The sequence below is a fragment of the Anarhichas minor genome, unplaced genomic scaffold, assembly GCF_050575085.1.
Source record: "Anarhichas minor isolate MPS153535 unplaced genomic scaffold, ASM5057508v1 ptg000005l, whole genome shotgun sequence".
Lineage (NCBI taxonomy): Eukaryota > Metazoa > Chordata > Actinopteri > Perciformes > Anarhichadidae > Anarhichas > Anarhichas minor.
Genome location: NW_027466451.1, coordinates 3,462,501 through 3,480,977, shown reverse-complemented (window position 1 = coordinate 3,480,977; position 18,477 = coordinate 3,462,501). Strand labels below are relative to the sequence as shown.

General features: G+C 48.9%; 1 pseudogene; it reads left to right on the top strand.

The window, feature by feature from the left end:
- Positions 1–381: 381 nt before the first annotated feature.
- Positions 382–18,477, top strand: part of LOC142932128 (C-Jun-amino-terminal kinase-interacting protein 1-like) — a 31,615-nt pseudogene continuing 13,519 nt past the window's right edge.

Genomic DNA, 18,477 nt, shown 5'->3' with positions numbered 1-18,477 from the left:
ACTGGGTTACACACACACACACACACACACACACACACATACACACACACACACACGCACGGTTTATTAAGCTTAACTCACTGAAAACACAACAGGCAGATGAGCTGATGATGTTATGCCTTGCTCTCATTGGTTGGCCCTGACTGCCTCCTCCCCTTCTCTCTCCCTCTCTGCACCCTCCATCTCCGTCTCTCTCTTCACCCAGCCTTCCTCTCTCTGTCGATCCTTGCTCATCCCATCACTATTCAACACCAACCACATCCCTTCTCTCGCTCTCTCTTCCTTCCTCCTCCTGTTTCTCTACCTCTCCTCTCCGTTCTACTCTGTTCCTGCCGGAAGATGATGGTGGTGATGATGATGATGTGACACTGTGGCCAACCAATGATCAGGCAAGGAGGGAGTGGAGGGGGTGTGTTCAGAGGCTGAGCTCAGATCTGATCAATGCTGACGAGAACGCAGAGGAAGAAGGGGAAGAGAGTTAGGTAGAGGTAGGTGGGGGAGGCCTTGTCCAAGGTGAGGAGCGCCAACACTGGTTTAATAAAAGAGGAGAAGAGGAGGAGGAGGAAGAGGAGGAGGGAGGTAAGCTGTCGCCTGTCAGAGGGGGATCAATCTGCACTGTCATGGACAAATATCGACCCAAGAGACCAACCACCCTGGCTCTGTTCCCACAGCTACCACAAGCTGGCACCCAGGTAGGGAGGCTGGGAGGATCCCCTGTTTTTTACATGAGCTGGACAGATTGGTTACAGTGTGAATGAGTGTGTGTATGATCATCGGTTATCTTGTGTATAGAATGAGGCAATAAATGGGTTACTGTGTCTGTGTGTGTATGTGTGTATGTGTGTGTGCATTTCCTGGGAGGATCCTGTCTTCAGAATGAGACAGTTTGTGTATGCTTTTGTGTGGGGGTGTGTGTGTGTGTGTGTGTATATATGTGTGTGTGTTTGTGTGTGTGTGTGTGTGTGTGTGTGTGTGTGTTTGTGTGTATGCTGGCAGTGGGTCGGTTCTTAAAATGGTTCAGCTGTAGCCGTATGCTTCATTAATTCGGTTCCTGTTTTGTGTTTTGGTGGCAATATTCTCAGCAAATACCCATAAAATACATTGAATATTAATATTCATTGGTCAATCTATACCATGTAGTTTTACAGCGGACCCACATAGATGAGCGGCTAGGGGTTCAGTGACTTGCTCAAGGACACTTTGACAGAACATAGTCCCTGTTGTGGGGACTAACCCTTATTGCGCCGTTAAAACAAGATAATCCTATCTGTTCTGCCATCTTGTGAAATACTGTATATAACAAGTATATCTAAGATGGGTCAGCTGTAACAGTACCTTCTAGTAAGAGAACAGAAGAAGAGGATAATACAAAGCCAAGTCAAAAACAGAATATTGCTATAAAAACAAGTGTGGACTATGATAGTGCAGTAGATAAAGCCCTGGCTCCTCAGGCAGTGTGCAGTAATGAGTGGTCTCTGGAGGGAGCCAGCAGTAGTGACTAGCACTCACTCAGCAGTAGTGTGCTTGTGTATCCCTTTAATTTAGGTGCATCCTGTTTACTGTGTCAGTACAGATCAGAGCAGAGTCATTTCAACCTAACCTGGGTTTGCTTTTAACATCAACATCAAAATCACTCAATATATAAAGGAGGTTGCTTATTTCCATTGGAACATTAAATGAAATGAAACATAGCATAGCATAGCATGTCATCATAGCACTATGCTACTGATGACCAGCACTTCACTCCTATGGTAGCTTGTTGACGCTCTAAGGCTACGTTAGTTTATATTAATTACTATGAAAAAAAATGATTGTTTTGAAAGGTTTGCTCAACAGCTTACTCATTTCTGTTAGCAGACAGGCTCAAATTTTGTTAGCTTGTTTTGTTTTTTCTTGGGGGTGTGAGATTGATTTCACACACATTGGCTAACTAACACCTTTATCAAGAGCCACAATTCTGAGGTAACATCTGGACTAGCTGCTGTCTATGATCCACAACTGCACCCACTTTTTAAATTTGAACCTAAGTGATTTTTAAAAAGTTAGGGTTTTGGGTTATTCGATTCATTTGGTAAATGGACTTGTACTTGTATAGCGCTTGTTTAGTCTTCTGACCATGCAAAGCGCTTTTACCCTACATGTCGTCATTCACCCATTCACACTTATTCATACACTGATGGCAGGGGTTACCATGCAAGGTGCCTAATGCCCATTGACTCTAACTAATCATTCATACCCATTCATACACCGCAGGCACAGCCAGCTAATTTGGGGTTAAGTGTCTTGCCCAAGGACACATCGATATGGACAAGCGGAGCCGGGGATCGAACCGCCAGTCCTCGGATTGAAGGACGACCCTACTCTACCACTGACGCAACAGTTGCCCCATTTGCCCCATTTGCATTTTAATTTTAAACTTTTTAACTATGAAACATCTGCACAGTTTGGCTCTATCTTTCCTGATAATTCAGAGGGTGGAAACCCAGTGATGAAGGCTAAGGACCAGTGGTGGTGAGGCACAGGAAGGGGATGTTAAAGACCAGGAGGTTGGCATCAGGAGACCTTGTTTCGGACACACACGGGGCAAGCAGCCACATATTCCACAACCACCTTTTCCATAGATGGCCATCAGAAGCATTATTTTATGACGAACCCAGTCCTCCCTACCCCTAGATAACAGGAGAGGCAAGAGGTGTGAGCCCAATATGACTTGCAAGGTGAGAGAGACGGGGACTGTTACGTTCCCCCTTTTGGCGTCTAAGGGATGCGGGGAGTAACGGTGTTAATTTCCTGGGGAAAGAGGGAATGAGCAACTGATGAGGGTTAACGAAAGACATTTATTCAGACAGATTAAATGCTCGCAAGGACCCAACTGAAAACTACTTTCTTATAGAAAGAAAGCGACACTATTTGACACTATACAGACAACAGCCCACACGGCTGGAACAAAGGTGATCCAATGGTGATCCACAGCTTCACACCGACACACATGCAGCTCCACTACTACGCGTTGCCCAAGGGGTTGTCCATGAGGCGCTCCTCTCCTTTTAGCCACCGCTAATCGCGATTGACTGCAGCCGCATCCAATCAGCCGCTGCAGCTGGCATCCGGGACAGAGGGTGGCACCCGAGAGGACACTGAGGGTAAGCAGAGTGAAGCACAAGCACAACACGGCACGTAACAGGGACAAACAACTGGTTTGGAGGACAGGTTCTTCTCTGGCACCTAAGTGTTACCTAGAGCTTGCCGGACCCTCTTCTCAATGCTCCATGGGACTTCCCCCACCACACAGGAAGAGGGCAGAATACTGGTGGGAGAACTGGGGACAGACTTGAGATCAAACAGGAAGAACAGAGCATCAGGCCTAAGGTTCTTAGAGCCAGGACGGTGAGACAGGAAGAAATGGAAAGCCCACCTTGCTTACCTGGCATTGAGCCGCTTGGCTGACCAGATGTATTACAGGTTCTTATGGTCGGTCCAAACCAAGAAGGGCTGCTCAGCTTCCTACCTTGACTGCCAGCAGCTCCCTCCACAATTAACTAGTGTTCGGGAGAGCGAGGATGGGTGCAGAGGTGAAACTCCCTCACCCTACAAAATGCCTGATCTGCCTGGGGAGACCACTGGAACTTGACATGAGGTGAGGTGAAAGCATGCAGAGGGGCAGCATCTAAAGTTCCTGATAAAACGTCTGTAAAAATGAGCAAAACCTAGGAAATGTTGAACTAACTTACAACTAGTTGCCGTGGGCCAATAAGCCCATACAGCACTGACCTTAGAGGAGTCCATCTGGACACATTTCGGGGATATGATGAAACCAAGGAATGCGACTGAGGGAGTGTGGAAATCACACTTCTCAGACTTAACAAAGAGTTTGTTTTCCAGGAGGCTCTGCAGGACCTGATGAACATGCTGAACGTGGGTCTCTTAATCCGAGTAAAGGTTAGAATGTCATCCAGGTAAACGAAGACAGATTTATTCAGCATGTCAAGGAGAACATCTTTAACCAGAAGCTGAAACACAGCTGGAGCGTTTGTAAGACCAAATATCATGAACAGATTTTGGTAGTGTCCGCTAGGGGTGTTAAAGGCAGTCTTCCACTTGTACGCCTCCCTTATCCGTACCAACTGTTAAGCATTCCTTCAATCTAACTTGGTAAAGATTATAGCATCTTGCAGCAACTCAAAGGCAGATGAAATAACCGTAATGTCATTAAGGCCTCGGAAGTCGATGCAAGGGCGGGGGCAACTTATCCTTCTTCTTCACAAAGAAAAAGTAGTAAGTAAGTAAGTAGATTTACCTACCTTCATCACTGTTGCTCCTCTGGAGTACGTCTGGCTCTATGTAGCTGCGCGGCTTCCTCCGGTGCATTAGGAGGCGCTGAGGGTAGGAAGAAGGAACCAAGGAAGGGGTGTTCCAGCTACTGTCAGCAGCCAGGGTGTGGAACTCGATGGCATAATCCGCTAAATGCTATCAGCCCTGTCACAATGAGGGCTACGGCTGCCTCCTGGCTGGGAGTTATGTGGTCGAAGATCTTATTAAAAGTCTCAAAGAAAAAGGGCAGTGAATGACACACAGGAGAGTCTCTGGCCCACTCTGCGCTGGCCCAGGCCAAGGCTCTGCCAGAGAGGTGATTGATAATGTAGGTTACCTTGGCACGATTGTTGGGGAAGGAAGAAGCCTGCATCTCAAAGTGGAGCGCACACTGGACCATAAACGACCGGCAGCTCCCAGAGTCTCTGGAGAACCGTTCCAGTCTGGAAAGATGAGGAGCGGAGCCTGGGGAGAAAACAGTGGACACCGATGCTGGTGCTGGAACTGAGGTTGGAGCAGAAATAGCACCGCTGCTTGTCTCAAAAACAGGGCTGGAAACTTGGAAGTTCTCTTGTCCCTCCGACAACTCTCTAACCCCCAGGCAAATAGAGGTGAATTGCTCATCATGGTGGTGAATTCTGCTTCCTTGAGCCTAAATTGCAGCGTACTGTGAGTCCATTTTGTGGCCAGTTGGTACTGGTAAAACAGAGGGGGAAAACCCAGAAAAAACAGGATCCAAAAGCACAACCCATAGAACAGGACTAGGTGCAGTAAAAACAATCTTTACTTAACAAGCAGGTATGGTACACAGGAGGTCAGGTAATCAGGCAAACAAAGAAGGCAAGGGTGAGGAAAAAAATGTAAACTAAGTTTAGAATATTAGGCAGAAATCAGAAAAAACAGGAACACTAGGAAGATTGCTGGAAGACTTGACTCTATGGACAAAGACGAACTGGCACAGAGACAAGGAAACACAGACTAAAGACGCAGGGGGGTGAGGATGAGGGTGAATCCGATCAGGGGCGGGGTAGACAATCACACAGGCGGGAAAACACATAAGGACAGGAAGTGAAATATCCTTAATGAGAGGAGAGGTGAGTAATGGAATATTAAAATAAAAGTAAACATAACCTAAAGAGACAAGACAAGACATAGTTGGCTAACGTTAGAATATTGTTTTAAGGCTGATTTGTCCATGGCTTCTTGCATTTGACTTATTTCCATATCGGATTACCCCCCATTGACGTCTTTTAATTCATCTTGCAGCAGTGAAGTTGCTGCACTTGTTACCGCTGATTGACCCTTATTGTCATTGAACAACACAGGATGGCACAATAGATTGCAGTTGTAGTCCCATTTTGCTACAGAAGAAAAAAAAAAAGGCAAAAATATTTTTTATGGTGGAGTGTGGAGGATGGGTTGATGAGTCTCATAGTTAAAAATAACTCGGTAGAGGAAGTTAGCCTTCTTGCTCTACTTAAATTGTATCCAAACCCCAGAGTTTTGGCTGAATTGCCTCTAGCCTGACCATTTTAAAAAGGTCCTCTAGAATGTGAAAAAAGTATCAACTTGGGCAGGGCTGGGAGAGAGGGGCTAAGACATGCCCAGTTACAGAACATAAAAAGGCTTTTACTGTTTTTAATTTACTGATCCTGACTGGTGTAAGCTAGCATGCTGACGGTTGCTATGATTGTGGTTAGGTAATATTGCTGCAGGAATGAACTGGAAATGAGTTTTGCACTTCTGGTTCCCTCATCTCAAAGTCAATGGTTTATTTATAATTGTTTTTTGGTTAGATGCCTGAAATACAGTCTTTGGTTATGGCAAGCTTAAGCTATTTGAACGGTTTGTTCTATGATATAAGATACATCAGTAAATAACCCTCTTGTTAATTTCAAAGCTTTTAAGTGTCTTAAATTACGCTGTTGATAGTAAATGGCTAAATGAGACAACAAAATGCAAACTAGTCTATGAGGGACCGCCACTGTGGTGTAGTTTGTTTGTAGCCTAACTGCAGCTTTTTACTTCTGGCGATTGCATTCACACTTCAAAAATCACAAAAGTGGTGTTCATTTGTGAAGATTTCCTTACTGAATTCAACATCATAAACTTGTGTCTGCCACAACGCTTATTTTCTGCAATAATCCAGTGGAAAAATCTGTCTCTTTGTCATGGGAACAAATGTGATGCTTACGGGGTTGGGCTACGAAAATACCTGCAGCACTCTATTTACATTTTGTGACGACCCCTCCTGTTTCTTGGTAATTCTGGACTCAGTAATGAGAGCATTGCGCAGCCTGTTGGGTGTCTGGGTATTGGACCCAGGTACCTTGCAGGTGTTTAACCTGAGAACCTGAAGAATGCTGCTGCACAGTGTGCAGTCGGCAATAATGGTTCATAGGGTAAGCAAGTCGGTAGTTAAAGGAGGGATGTGGTGAACTGTATGTTGTTGTGTTGTGCGGTGAAAGGCAAGTTGGTAGCTTGGCCTGTTACCTTTCGGGTACATAAGCACTACAGCTCATGCCTTGGTTGGATGACCTGAGTTGTAGTTAGGCTGCCTCTTTGTGCTGTGCGTCTGCGGACGATCTGGTTGGCTAGTAAGCCTTTGTCAGGGGAACTTTTTGGATGCTACTTCGGATTAGCGCTCATGGTAGTTCGGTTCTGTGCTTTTTGTTAGCTGGTAATTATGGAAATTCCAGTTATGTGTGTTCACCACTCATGAACTGGCCCTCCATAGAAACCTTGCTTGTCAATCATGTGCTGTACCATATCACTGTGTAATCTCGCTGGCCTTCCTTCCTTCTCCGCTCTCACTCTTAGATGCTTCTCCACATGTTGGAGTTGCTGGGTAGCAGAGTGGAGATTGGTTGGAGGGCTGGGGGGATGCACTGCAACTGGTGAGTATGACATCTGTAAATTTGAAATCTGTATGTAGTTTGCATTGAATGTAGTTTGTCGGTATTCCTGGTGGGAACATCGTTTTTATGGAGGGGGGTGTGACGACCCCTCCCTTCCGGGTCTGTGTCCTGTTTGCTGTTTGTTTGTCTTTCAGGAGGTTAATCGGCCACTGATGAGCGACACCTGAGCCTGGTTTGGTCCCAGGTATAAAGGCTGACCCTCTTCTTTGGCTGGGGCTCCTTTTCTTTGCTGCCCCTTCTTTGGATGACACAGCTGCTTATTTATCTTGTTTGTTTAGTTTAGTTTAGTTATTTGTTCTTTAAATAAATGTCTATTTATTACTTTTAACTCGTCTCGTCTCCCTTATGTTGCAGCCTTTGAGCCGGGTTGCAAGTCTGGGACATGTGTATGCTAGCGATTAGCATTAGCACTAGCGATGTGTATGCTAGCGACTAGCATTAGCACTAGCATAAGCCATTCACAGGCTGATTAAAAGGGTAACATCTACTCACCAATAGACTACTCTTTTCTCCACAGTCTGCACTCTGCAGAGTCAGGGGAAGTTGATTTTATAGGAGGGGGTTGATCTGTGACAAAAGCTGCCTCCATACTTCAACTGCCTCCAGATCAGCTGAAAGCACAATTCAATTGCCGGGGTTCAAAGATTAAAGGATCATTTATTTTACTTTTAAGCAACACAGGGTTGCACAACAAAAGGCAGTTGTAGCTTAATAATGAAGACAAGATTGCACCGGCACGGTTGGTTGGACTATTTGCTTGCTGTGTCACATACGAAATCAGTGTTTACCACTCTCCGCTAAAAATCTCTCAGTTCAATTTGTAACGACAAACCAGCAAAGGACTTTAGATGCAAAGAAGCAATAAAATAATGCCAATGATGGCCAGAAACAACACCAAAAATACCAGCAGGCTCCAAACAATCAATGCATACCAGCTGTTTGCATTGCTCCATGCTTGGATCTCTGGCACCCACTCCAGCTTTATCTGGGATGTCACGATTGAGCCAGATGTGGTCAGTCACAGACCTCCTGTTCCTGGGTTAGCCTGAAGTCTCATTTCATCCATTTTTCTTGCAACCCAACATTAGCTATGAGCAGACTGGGTAGTGGAATAGCCTTAGGTCCTAGCTGGGTTAGCTTGGCTCCTCCTTGGGCAATCTTTGCTTTTGGTAGAGTTTGGTCTAGCTGGGAGGTTGGAAGATGCTGTGGGCGGTGATTGACCCAAGGTCAGGTACACTTTTTCCAATCCCCACGCTTCCTTCTTCGTTGATGAGTGTATCATATGCGCTCCAGTAATTTACACAAAAAGGGAACTATTTAAAATAAAGATGTAGTGAAGTCCATGGGAGCTAGCGTTTGCTGAATCTACTACCATCAAGTACTTTGTACTAAAGTGTCAAGATTTGGACCTGAGTCCATCAACAACACTACTAAATACCTATATATGTTTTTTTCCCGCTGGATAAGTGTTTAAGTTCCTGGGAATCAGCATTACAAACAATGTGACCACCTGGTGGTAAAAGGAAAAACTGGCTATATTACTTAAAGAGTAACTGAACCCTTAAAACTCCACCTCAGTTCCATTTATGTAGACAGGTGTCACGATCAGGCTTTGCCCTGTGTGTTCTGTGTCTTTGTTTCTTTCTGTAGCTCCTCACTCACCTAATCAGTTCATTCAGTGCACCTGCCAGTCACACTCACCTCATCAGCTCATTAGTCTCACCTGTTCACTCTGCCTAGTTCACTATTTAAACCCCTGTCTTTCACTCACTCACTGCCAGATCATTTTGTTTGTTTCCTACCTACCCGCCCGTTTTGCTCATCCTGTTCCCGGTTTCCCAGTCTGTCTGCCCTGCCTTGTCCTGCCGGATTTTCCCCCTCGTCTTTTGTCTTGTCCTTGGATTAACTGTTTTTGTTTGTGAGCTATTAAATACCTTTTTTCCCCTACTCTGACTGTCTGCGCTTGAGTCCTCATCATGCCCCGTGACAGAATGATCTGGCCTACAATGGACTCAGCAGACCATGGGTTGGAGTGCCGTCTCCCTGAGTGGTATGAGCAGTTCATGGGAACCCGCCTGGCCTTTGGTGGGCCTCGGAGTGTCCAGAAGGCGAACCGCGACCTGATGGACTGCCAGCTCAACACTCGTAGGAGACAGAGAAAGAAGGGTCAGACTTCCATCCCCGCTGGGCCGCAGCGATCCCCCGCTCCCGCTGGGCCGCAGCGATTCCCCGCCCCCGCTGGGCCGCAGCGATTCCCCGCTCCCGCTGGGCCGCAGCTAACTCCAGCTCCCCGTGTCCTGTCGGCGGTCCGACCGACTCCACCTCCCCGTGTCCGGTCGGCGATCCAGCCGACTCCAGCTGTCGCCTCGGAGCAGCAGCTATCCCCAGTCCGGGCTGCCGCCGTCTCCGAACCGCAGCGACGTCCAGTCCGGGCCGCCGCCGTCTCCGAACCGCAGCGACCTCCAGTCCGGGCCGCCGCCGTCTCCGGACCGCAGCGACCTCCAGTCCCGGCCGCCGCCGTCTCCGGACCGCAGCGACCTCCAGTCCGGGCCGCCGCCGTCTCCGAACGGCAGCGACCTCCAGTCCGGGCCGCCGCCGTCTCCGAACCGCAGCGACCTCCAGTCCGGGCCGCCGCCGTCTCCGAACCGCAGCGACCTCCAGTCCGGGCCGCCGCCGTCTCCGAACCGCAGCGACCTCCAGTCCCGGCCGCCGCCGTCTCCGAACCGCAGCGACCTCCAGTCCCGGCCGCCGCCGAACTGCAGCGACCTCCAGTCCCGGCCGCCGCCGTCTCCGAACCACAGCGACCTCCAGTCCCGGCCGCCGCCGTCTCCGAACCGCAGCGACCTCCAGTCCCGGCCGCCGCCGAACCGCAGCGACCTCCAGTCCCGGCCTCCGCCGTCTCCGAACCGCAGCAACCTCCAGTCCCGGCCGCTGCCGCCTCCGCGCTGCAACGACCTCCAGCCCTTTACCCCGCTGGGTCATCAGTCTATCCCCCTGAGCCCCAGTCTATGGACTCCGGTTGCCCGGAGCCTCATCTCCAGTCCCTGGAGACCTGTTCCCCGTCTGATCTCCAGCCCCTGGAGACCTGTTCCCCGTCTGATCTCCAGCCCCTGGAGACCTGTTCCCCGTCTGATCTCCAGCCCCTGGAGCCCTGTTCCCCGTCTGATCTCCAGCCCCTGGAGCCCTGTTCCCCGTCTGATCTCCAGCCCCTGGAGCCCTGTTCCCCGTCTGATCTCCAGCCCCTGGAGCCCTGTTCCCCGTCTGATCTCCAGCCCCTGGAGCCCTGTTCCCCGTCTGATCTCCAGCCCATGGAGCCCTGTTCCCCGTCTGATCTCCAGCCCCTGGAGCCCTGTTCCCCGTCTGATCTCCAGCCCCTGGAGCCCTGTTCCCCGTCTGATCTCCAGCCCCTGGAGCCCTGTTCCCCGTCTGATCTCCAGCCCCTGGAGCCCTGTTCCCCGTCTGATCTCCAGCCCCTGGAGCCCTGTTCCCAGTCCGATCTCCAGTCTCTCGAGTGCAGTTCCCAGTCCGATCTCCAGTCTCTCGAGTGCAGTTCCCAGTCCGATCTCCAGTCTCTCGAGTGCAGTTCCCAGTCCGATCTCCAGTCTCTCGAGTGCAGTTCCCAGTCCGATCTCCAGTCTCTCGAGCCCTGTTCCCAGTCCGATCTCCAGTCTCTCGAGCCCTGTTCCCAGTCCGATTTCCAGTCTCTCGAGTGCAGTTCCCAGTCCGATCTCCAGTCTCTCGAGTGCAGTTCCCAGTCCGATCTCCAGTCTCTCGAGTGCAGTTCCCAGTCCGATCTCCAGTCTCTCGAGTGCAGTTCCCAGTCCGATCTCCAGTCTCTCGAGTGCAGTTCCCAGTCCGATCTCCAGTCTCTCGAGTGCAGTTCCCAGTCCGGTTCCCAGTCTCTCGAGTGCAGTTCCCCTCCTGGTTCCCAGTCTCTCGAGTGCAGTTCCCCTCCTGGTTCCCAGTCTCTCGAGTGCAGTTCCCCTCCTGGTTCCCAGTCTCTCGAGTGCAGTTCCCCTCCTGGTTCCCAGTCTCTCGAGTGCAGTTCCCCTCCTGGTTCCCAGTCTCTCGAGTGCAGTTCCCCTCCTGGTTCCCAGTCTCTCGAGTGCAGTTCCCCTCCTGGTTCCCAGTCTCTCGAGTGCAGTTCCCCTCCTGGTTCCCAGTCTCTCGAGTGCAGTTCCCCTCCTGGTTCCCAGTCTCTCGAGTGCAGTTCCCCTCCTGGTTCCCAGTCTCTCGAGTGCAGTTCCCCTCCTGGTTCCCAGTCTCTCGAGTGCAGTTCCCCTCCTGGTTCCCAGTCTCTCGAGTGCAGTTCCCCTCCTGGTTCCCAGTCTCTCGAGTGCAGTTCCCCTCCTGGTGCAGTTCCAGTCTCCAGAGTTCCGACCCCCGGACCCCCAGTCTCTCGAGTGCAGTTCCCCTCCTGGTTCCCAGTCTCTCGAGTGCAGTTCCCCTCCTGGTTCCCAGTCTCTCGAGTGCAGTTCCCCTCCTGGTTCCCAGTCTCTCGAGTGCAGTTCCCCTCCTGGTTCCCAGTCTCTCGAGTGCAGTTCCCCTCCTGGTTCCCAGTCTCTCGAGTGCAGTTCCCCTCCTGGTGCAGTTCCAGTCTCCAGAGTTCCGACCCCCGGACCCCCAGTCTCTCGAGTGCAGTTCCCCTCCTGGTGCAGTTCCAGTCTCCAGAGTTCCGACCCCCGGACCCCCAGTCTCCAGAGTTCCGACCCCCGGACCCCCAGTCTCCAGAGTTCCGACCCCCAGTCTCCGGAGCTCCGACCCCCGGACCCTCAGTCTCCAGAGCTCCGTCCCCCGGACCCTCAGTCTCCAGAGCTCCGTCCCCCGGACCCTCTGTCTCCAGAGCTCCGTCCTCCGGACCCTCTGTCTCCCCAGTCTGCCAGGCCGGCCATCCCTCCTCTGGACCCCCTCCACCCACCCGGTTGTGGACTCTGACTCTCGGCCTCGGAGGAGTGATAACCCTCCTCCGGGCCCCCACCGCCCTCCCTTGGAAGATGTTCATGTTTTTGTTTTTTGTTTTTCTTTTGGACGTCTGGAATCCGTCCCTTGGAGGGGGGGTACTGTCACGATCAGGCTTTGCCCTGTGTGTTCTGTGTCTTTGTTTCTTTCTGTAGCTCCTCACTCACCTAATCAGTTCATTCAGTGCACCTGCCAGTCACACTCAGCTCATTAGTCTCACCTGTTCACTCTGCCTAGTTCACTATTTAAACCCCTGTCTTTCACTCACTCACTGCCAGATCATTTTGTTTGTTTCCTACCTACCCGCCCGTTTTGCTCATCCTGTTCCCGGTTTCCCAGTCTGTCTGCCCTGCCTTGTCCTGCCGGATTTTCCCCCTCGTCTTTTGTCTTGTCCTTGGATTAACTGTTTTTGTTTGTGAGCTATTAAATACCTTTTTTCCCCTACTCTGACTGTCTGCGCTTGAGTCCTCATCATGCCCCGTGACAACAGGGGTGTTTTTCCAATGAACAATCAGCTCCTTGGTTTTTTGTTCATGTTGGGCAGGAGGTTGTTCTCTGATCACCAACTCTGCAAGAAGTGTGGCTGCCAGATCCGAATTGCCTTGACTCTTTTTGTGAGAAAAATAACAAGTTGCAGAGTGTGATACTCAAGCCCAGAGTGGTAAGAGGTATCATCATTATGCTGCTTCAAAGGGTTTCTCAGTTTATCACATGGTAGATTAGCTTGACTTAAAATAGGTTTTGCATACCTAGGGCCTAATTTAGCTTTAGCACCATTACTAGTCTGATGGAAACTTCTACTTCAATTTAGAATTCTAAACTTAGGCGGCCTGACTGAATCTGTGCTGTTTTGATAGCGTGTAAGATTCTTGCATGTTATTTTATTTAAATTATGTGCCACGTCTTAAGAGAAAAAACAGCCTTGGACCAATGCAGGGATAGTAAGCAAGGCACAGTCGGCACAAGGGGTAATTTAATTATGTCATTAGGCCTGGGTTTTGCTAAACCTGTCTGCCTTTTTTCTCTCTTCAACCCTGCATCCCCTACGAACCACCCAATTTGTGAAAAATGGTCACGTCAGTATACATGCTCACAGTTAAATGTCAACCTCATGGTGGTGTTAAAGCAAAAGTCAGGGAATGATTTGTTGAATACTTTGTCTGGGAACTGTACAAAATGTTGAGCAATTTTTATCTGCTTTGCGCACTAGAGGAAAAATCTGGGGATCACTAAAATCATTAGAATGTCTTCAATATACCTTTCAAGGCAATGTATTCAATCGTTGTCAAGATCTTTCATTCTGAACCACAAATGTCCTCTCAGGACAATTTCATGACAGTGGTTGCTGAGGCATTTCGGTCTGGATCAAAGTTGTGTTACAACTGATCGACCAACAGGTAAATAATGCCAACACTAGAGGCACGCCGTTTGAATAGCTTAAAAACATCAGCCAGACATTAGACTTTAACATTGTTGGGACCTAGCAGGAGCATGTTTGGCTATTAATAATAACAGGGCACCACCCTGGGATCAGGGACCAACAACCAAATCATGGATTAAGTCTCAAGATTGGTGTTCACGCAAAATGTCAATCGTCAAAATACTATTCCAGATTCAGAGGTTAGAATTCGAACACATGCCACGATATCCAGCTATTATCACAAATACACGCACAAAATAATCACAGAACTGGTCTTGAAAGTATAACAGAGTTTATTTACTTCTATAATACTGATCAAAGTCAATCATTTTATAAATCAACAACAACTAACATACAATTACAAACATACTACCTAAAATCAACAAACAATCACATGCAAAACTAAAAAAATGGTGGCGTAGCCGCGATAACATAATGGAGATCATAATCATATATCAGCTTCTGTGAGGACAGCTGTGTTCCATCAAGCACCAGGGTGTGTTACAACAACGACAAACCCTGGTTTACAGCAGAACTCAGAAAACTAAGGCTGCAGAAAGATCAGGCTTTTAGGAGTGGGGACAAGGACTTGTACAAAGAGTTAAAGTACAGGTTTAGTAAGGCGGTGAGAGATGCTAAACGTCTGTACTCTGAGAAACTGCAACACCAGCTCTCAGCAAATGACTCTGCTTCTGTCTGGAGAGGCCTTAGACAGATCACCAATTACAAGCCTAAAACCCCCCACTCCATGAACGACCTCCGCCTGGCAGACGAGCTGAACGAGTTCTACTGTCGCTTTGATGGACAATGGGACAGCCCTGACTCCATCCCCCACAGCTCCATCAACCAGCCCCAGACCACCAGGTCCCCCTCCCCCATCCCAGCAGGGGCCCACGCCTCTGTATCACCCATCACAGTGTCCCCCCCCACCCCCCTCCCCAGTGACGACTCTCTCTATCCTGGAGAGTGACGTCAACAGGCTCTTTAAAAAACAAAACTCCCGCAAAGCAGCCGGCCCAGACTCTGCCTCCCCCTCCACCCTGAAGCATTGTGCCGATCAGCTGTCTCCGGTGTTTACAGACATCTTCAACACCTCCCTGGAGACATGACACGTACCAGCCTGCTTCAAGGTCTCCACCATCATCCCCGTCCCCAAAAAAACAAGGATCACAGGACTCAATGACTACAGGCCCGTCGCCCTGACCTCTGTGGTCATGAAGTCTTTTGAGCGCCTTGTCCTGTCTCACCTTAAAACCCTTCATTTCATCTTGGCCCTTCATTTCATCCTCCAGCCTCTGGACTCCCCAGGAACCTACGCCAGGATCCTGTTTGTGGACTTCAGCTCTGCCTTTAACACCATCATCCCGTCTTTGCTGCAGGACAAGCTCTCCCAGCTGCATGTGCCCGACTCCACCTGCAAGTGGATCACAGACTTCCTGTCTGACAGGAAGCAGCACGTCAAGCTGGGAAAACACGTCTCAGCCTCCCGGACCATCAGCACCGGTTCCCCCCAAGGCTGTGTTCTTTCCCCTCTGCTCTTCTCCCTGTACACCAACAGCTGCACCTCCAGTCACCAGTCCGTCAAGCTCCTGAAGTTCGCGGATGACACCACCCTCATTGGACTTATCTCTGGTGGAGATGAGTCCGCCTACAGGTGGGAGACTGACCATCTGGTGACCTGGTGCGGTCTGAACAACTTGGAGCTCAACGCTCGAAAGACAGTGGAGATGGTTGTGGATTTCCGGAAGATTGCAGCCCCACATGTCCCTATCACCCTGTGTGACTCTCCCGTCGACGTGGTGGAGTCCTTCCGCTTCCTGGGCTTCATCATATCCCAGGACCTCAAGTGGGAGCTGAACATCAGCTCCATCACTAAAAAGGCTCAGCAGAGGATGTACTTCCTGAGGCAGCTGAAGAAATTCAACCTGCCAAAGACAATGATGGTGCATTTCTACACAGCCATCATTGAGTCCATCCTCTGCTCCTCCATCACAGTCTGGTACGCTGCAGCCACTGCCAAGGACAAGGGCAGGCTGCAACGCATCATCCGCTCTGCCGAGAGGGTGATTGGCTGCAATCTGCCGTCCCTCCAGGACTTGTTTGCTCCAAGGACCCTGAAGCGAGCAAGGAAGATTGTAGCCGACCCCTCTCACCCTGGACAAAAACTGTTTGTGCCCCTTCCATCTGGTAGGAGGCTGAGGTCCATCAGGAACAAGACCTCACGCCACACGAACAGCTTCTTCCCGTCCGCAGTCGGGCTCATTAACAGAGCCCGGGTCCCCCACTGACTCTGTCACCCCAGGACAAATTCCCACCGGTCACTCCCCTGCATCCCTTCTATTACACTCGACACTTTACACTACACTTACATCTCACTTGTTTATAGTCCTGTCATCTGTTCGTTGTTTATAGTCCTGTTATCTGTTCGTTTGTGCACTTTATTTTAGATTTCACTTTATTTTATATTTCATCTTTATTTTATATTTCTTGTAAATTTTAATATGTTTCTACTTGCACTGATTGTTGTTGATTGTTAAATGTTTGCACCTCCCGTCACGCCAAATTCCTTGTATGTTCAACATACATGGCAATAAACGATTCTGATTCTGATTCTGGAGCAATAGAGGCCACGCTTACACGCCACTTCCGTCTGCGATAAGCATAACAGCACAACCGATATGTGTGTATATGTACATGTGTGGGGATTAGTTTAAAAGAAAGGAAAAGAAGAAGCAGAAGTAGGCAAATCCTCACCGCAGCAGTAATGTACAGTAACTGTAACTTTAACTAAGCCTCACTGGCAAACTCAGATTCGGCAACCGCGGCACTGGACCTTTAACTAGTAAAGTACAGTTGGCCGACTTAGTGTACCATTAACTCATTCTACTGCTCCCTGTGGCGGATAATGAGTTCAGGTGCCATACGTATAACTTCATACCCTGTTTTCCTAGCCTGAGTTATAACAAATTGTGGGTTTGTGAGCAGGGCATTTTACTGGTGAAATGTATACATAGTATCCATAGTTAAAACTGAAGCTTTTTGAAATGCAAATGCTGCTGCTGCCAACCCCTGATAACAGGGTGGCAAGCCTGACTCAATATTCTCCAATTTAGTGCTGTAGTTGGCCAGTGATTGTTTTCCTATTGGGGTATCTTGGGTACTGCACTTGCATAGCCTGATCTCTCCGTGACGTATAGGTGAAAATGCTTTGAATAATCGGAGTTTCCGAGTGCTGGGGCAGTTTGCCAGTCACCTTTTAGTGCCTGGAATGCTTGTTCTGCTTCCTCGGTCTAGTGCAGCTGGGTTAAACTGTGTGCTTGTCCTGCTGCCCACGATGGTTGGCAGAGGGGCTGTTTTGACCGCATAGTACTTGGAACGTCTGGGGTGGAGTCATTGACTTGAAACCAGTCTTGCAGTTCAGATGGTAGGGTTACTGCCACATCCACTCTTTGTGGGTCTACAAGTCTTGGCTAACCAGGTAGTATGGTTTTCTAGTTAGCAACTCTTCCCAACAATCGTCATAGTCTTTATGCTGCTGTTGTTCATCATACAGGAGAGTACAGTGAAGTGGGAGTTGTGGGACCTGTGCCTGCACCCACAGTTTCAACGTGTTTCTGTCCTGTATGGCATCACTCAGAGCCACTATACAGCAGGTTGTTTTTATTTGGCAGTTTCTTGTTGTATTTTTACTGGCATCATTCCTAGCGGTTGGTTTTCGGGGAAGTCTACGAATAGGCCATTTTGTGTGCACATCATTTTTGCTTTGAGGAGACACAAAATGTCTCTTCCCAGTAAATTGCTGGGGGTGTTGGCTGAGTAGAGTAGAGGTGCAACTATGGTTTTACCTGCAATCAGCATTGGGACCGTCTGTGTTATTTGTGTTTCCCAGAGAAGCCTACTGTCTTGGTGCTTGTCTTGTGTTCTTTGGAGGAAAACAAGCATGGCATGCCTTTGTTGGCCACTAGAATTGATGCATTCTCCGTCTGCTGTATCGTACGTTCTCTTAATTTGTCTATCCTTCCTTTGATGACCTTTACTCTTTGCCTTTTCTCACGGTATAGATATTCTGTCATAGTGCCTTCTATCCTCATTCTTAATGGCAGCAGGAGGTCTGAATCCACTTCCCTTATTTTTCTTGATGTTGTTAACCTCTTCCTGAAACTGTGTGCTTTCCTTCCTTTTGGTTGCAATCCACTTCCCCCATACTTTTCTTTTTTATTTTACAATGCTGTATGCTCTCTTTCGCTTGGGCCGCATTCTGGACTATCTCCAAAATCACATTACCTTAGCAGTTTACTTGTTTTCCTCATATTTCTCGGCACCACTATTGGACTTTTCCTGCTATCTCTGTCGGCTGGCTGATGCATTATATATACTATGTACTATTTACATGTACTATTTACACTTCTCCGGCCAGTGTTGTCCTCCCGTTGTAACCCTTAGCGACTGTCACCGCCTTGTAGGCCGCTTAGTGACGCTTGCAATGATTTTTAAATGTTGCCATCTCGCAGGCCCTTTGCACCTGTCGCTGTCCCGTAGGCCCCTTAGCAAAACACGCAAAATTTCCTATTTCGCCATCCCGAAGGCCCCATGGGAGCAATAACCATCCCGCAGTTCCCTTAGTGACACATGCAATCATTTTTCTATGTCGCTGGCCCGAAAGCCTCTTAACAATGCGTACAATATTCGGTAGTAACTCACCTCCCTACTTAAAAGGCTCTTCCCAGCTTTAAAACTTTCCTGCAGTTTTTTCTCTTACATTTATGATGATCTCACAAATGTACTACACACCTTTTACCAAATATACCACTAATCTAATGTATGATGTGTCTTCATAGCTAGCAGATATGCCCACTATTCTCATTAGCA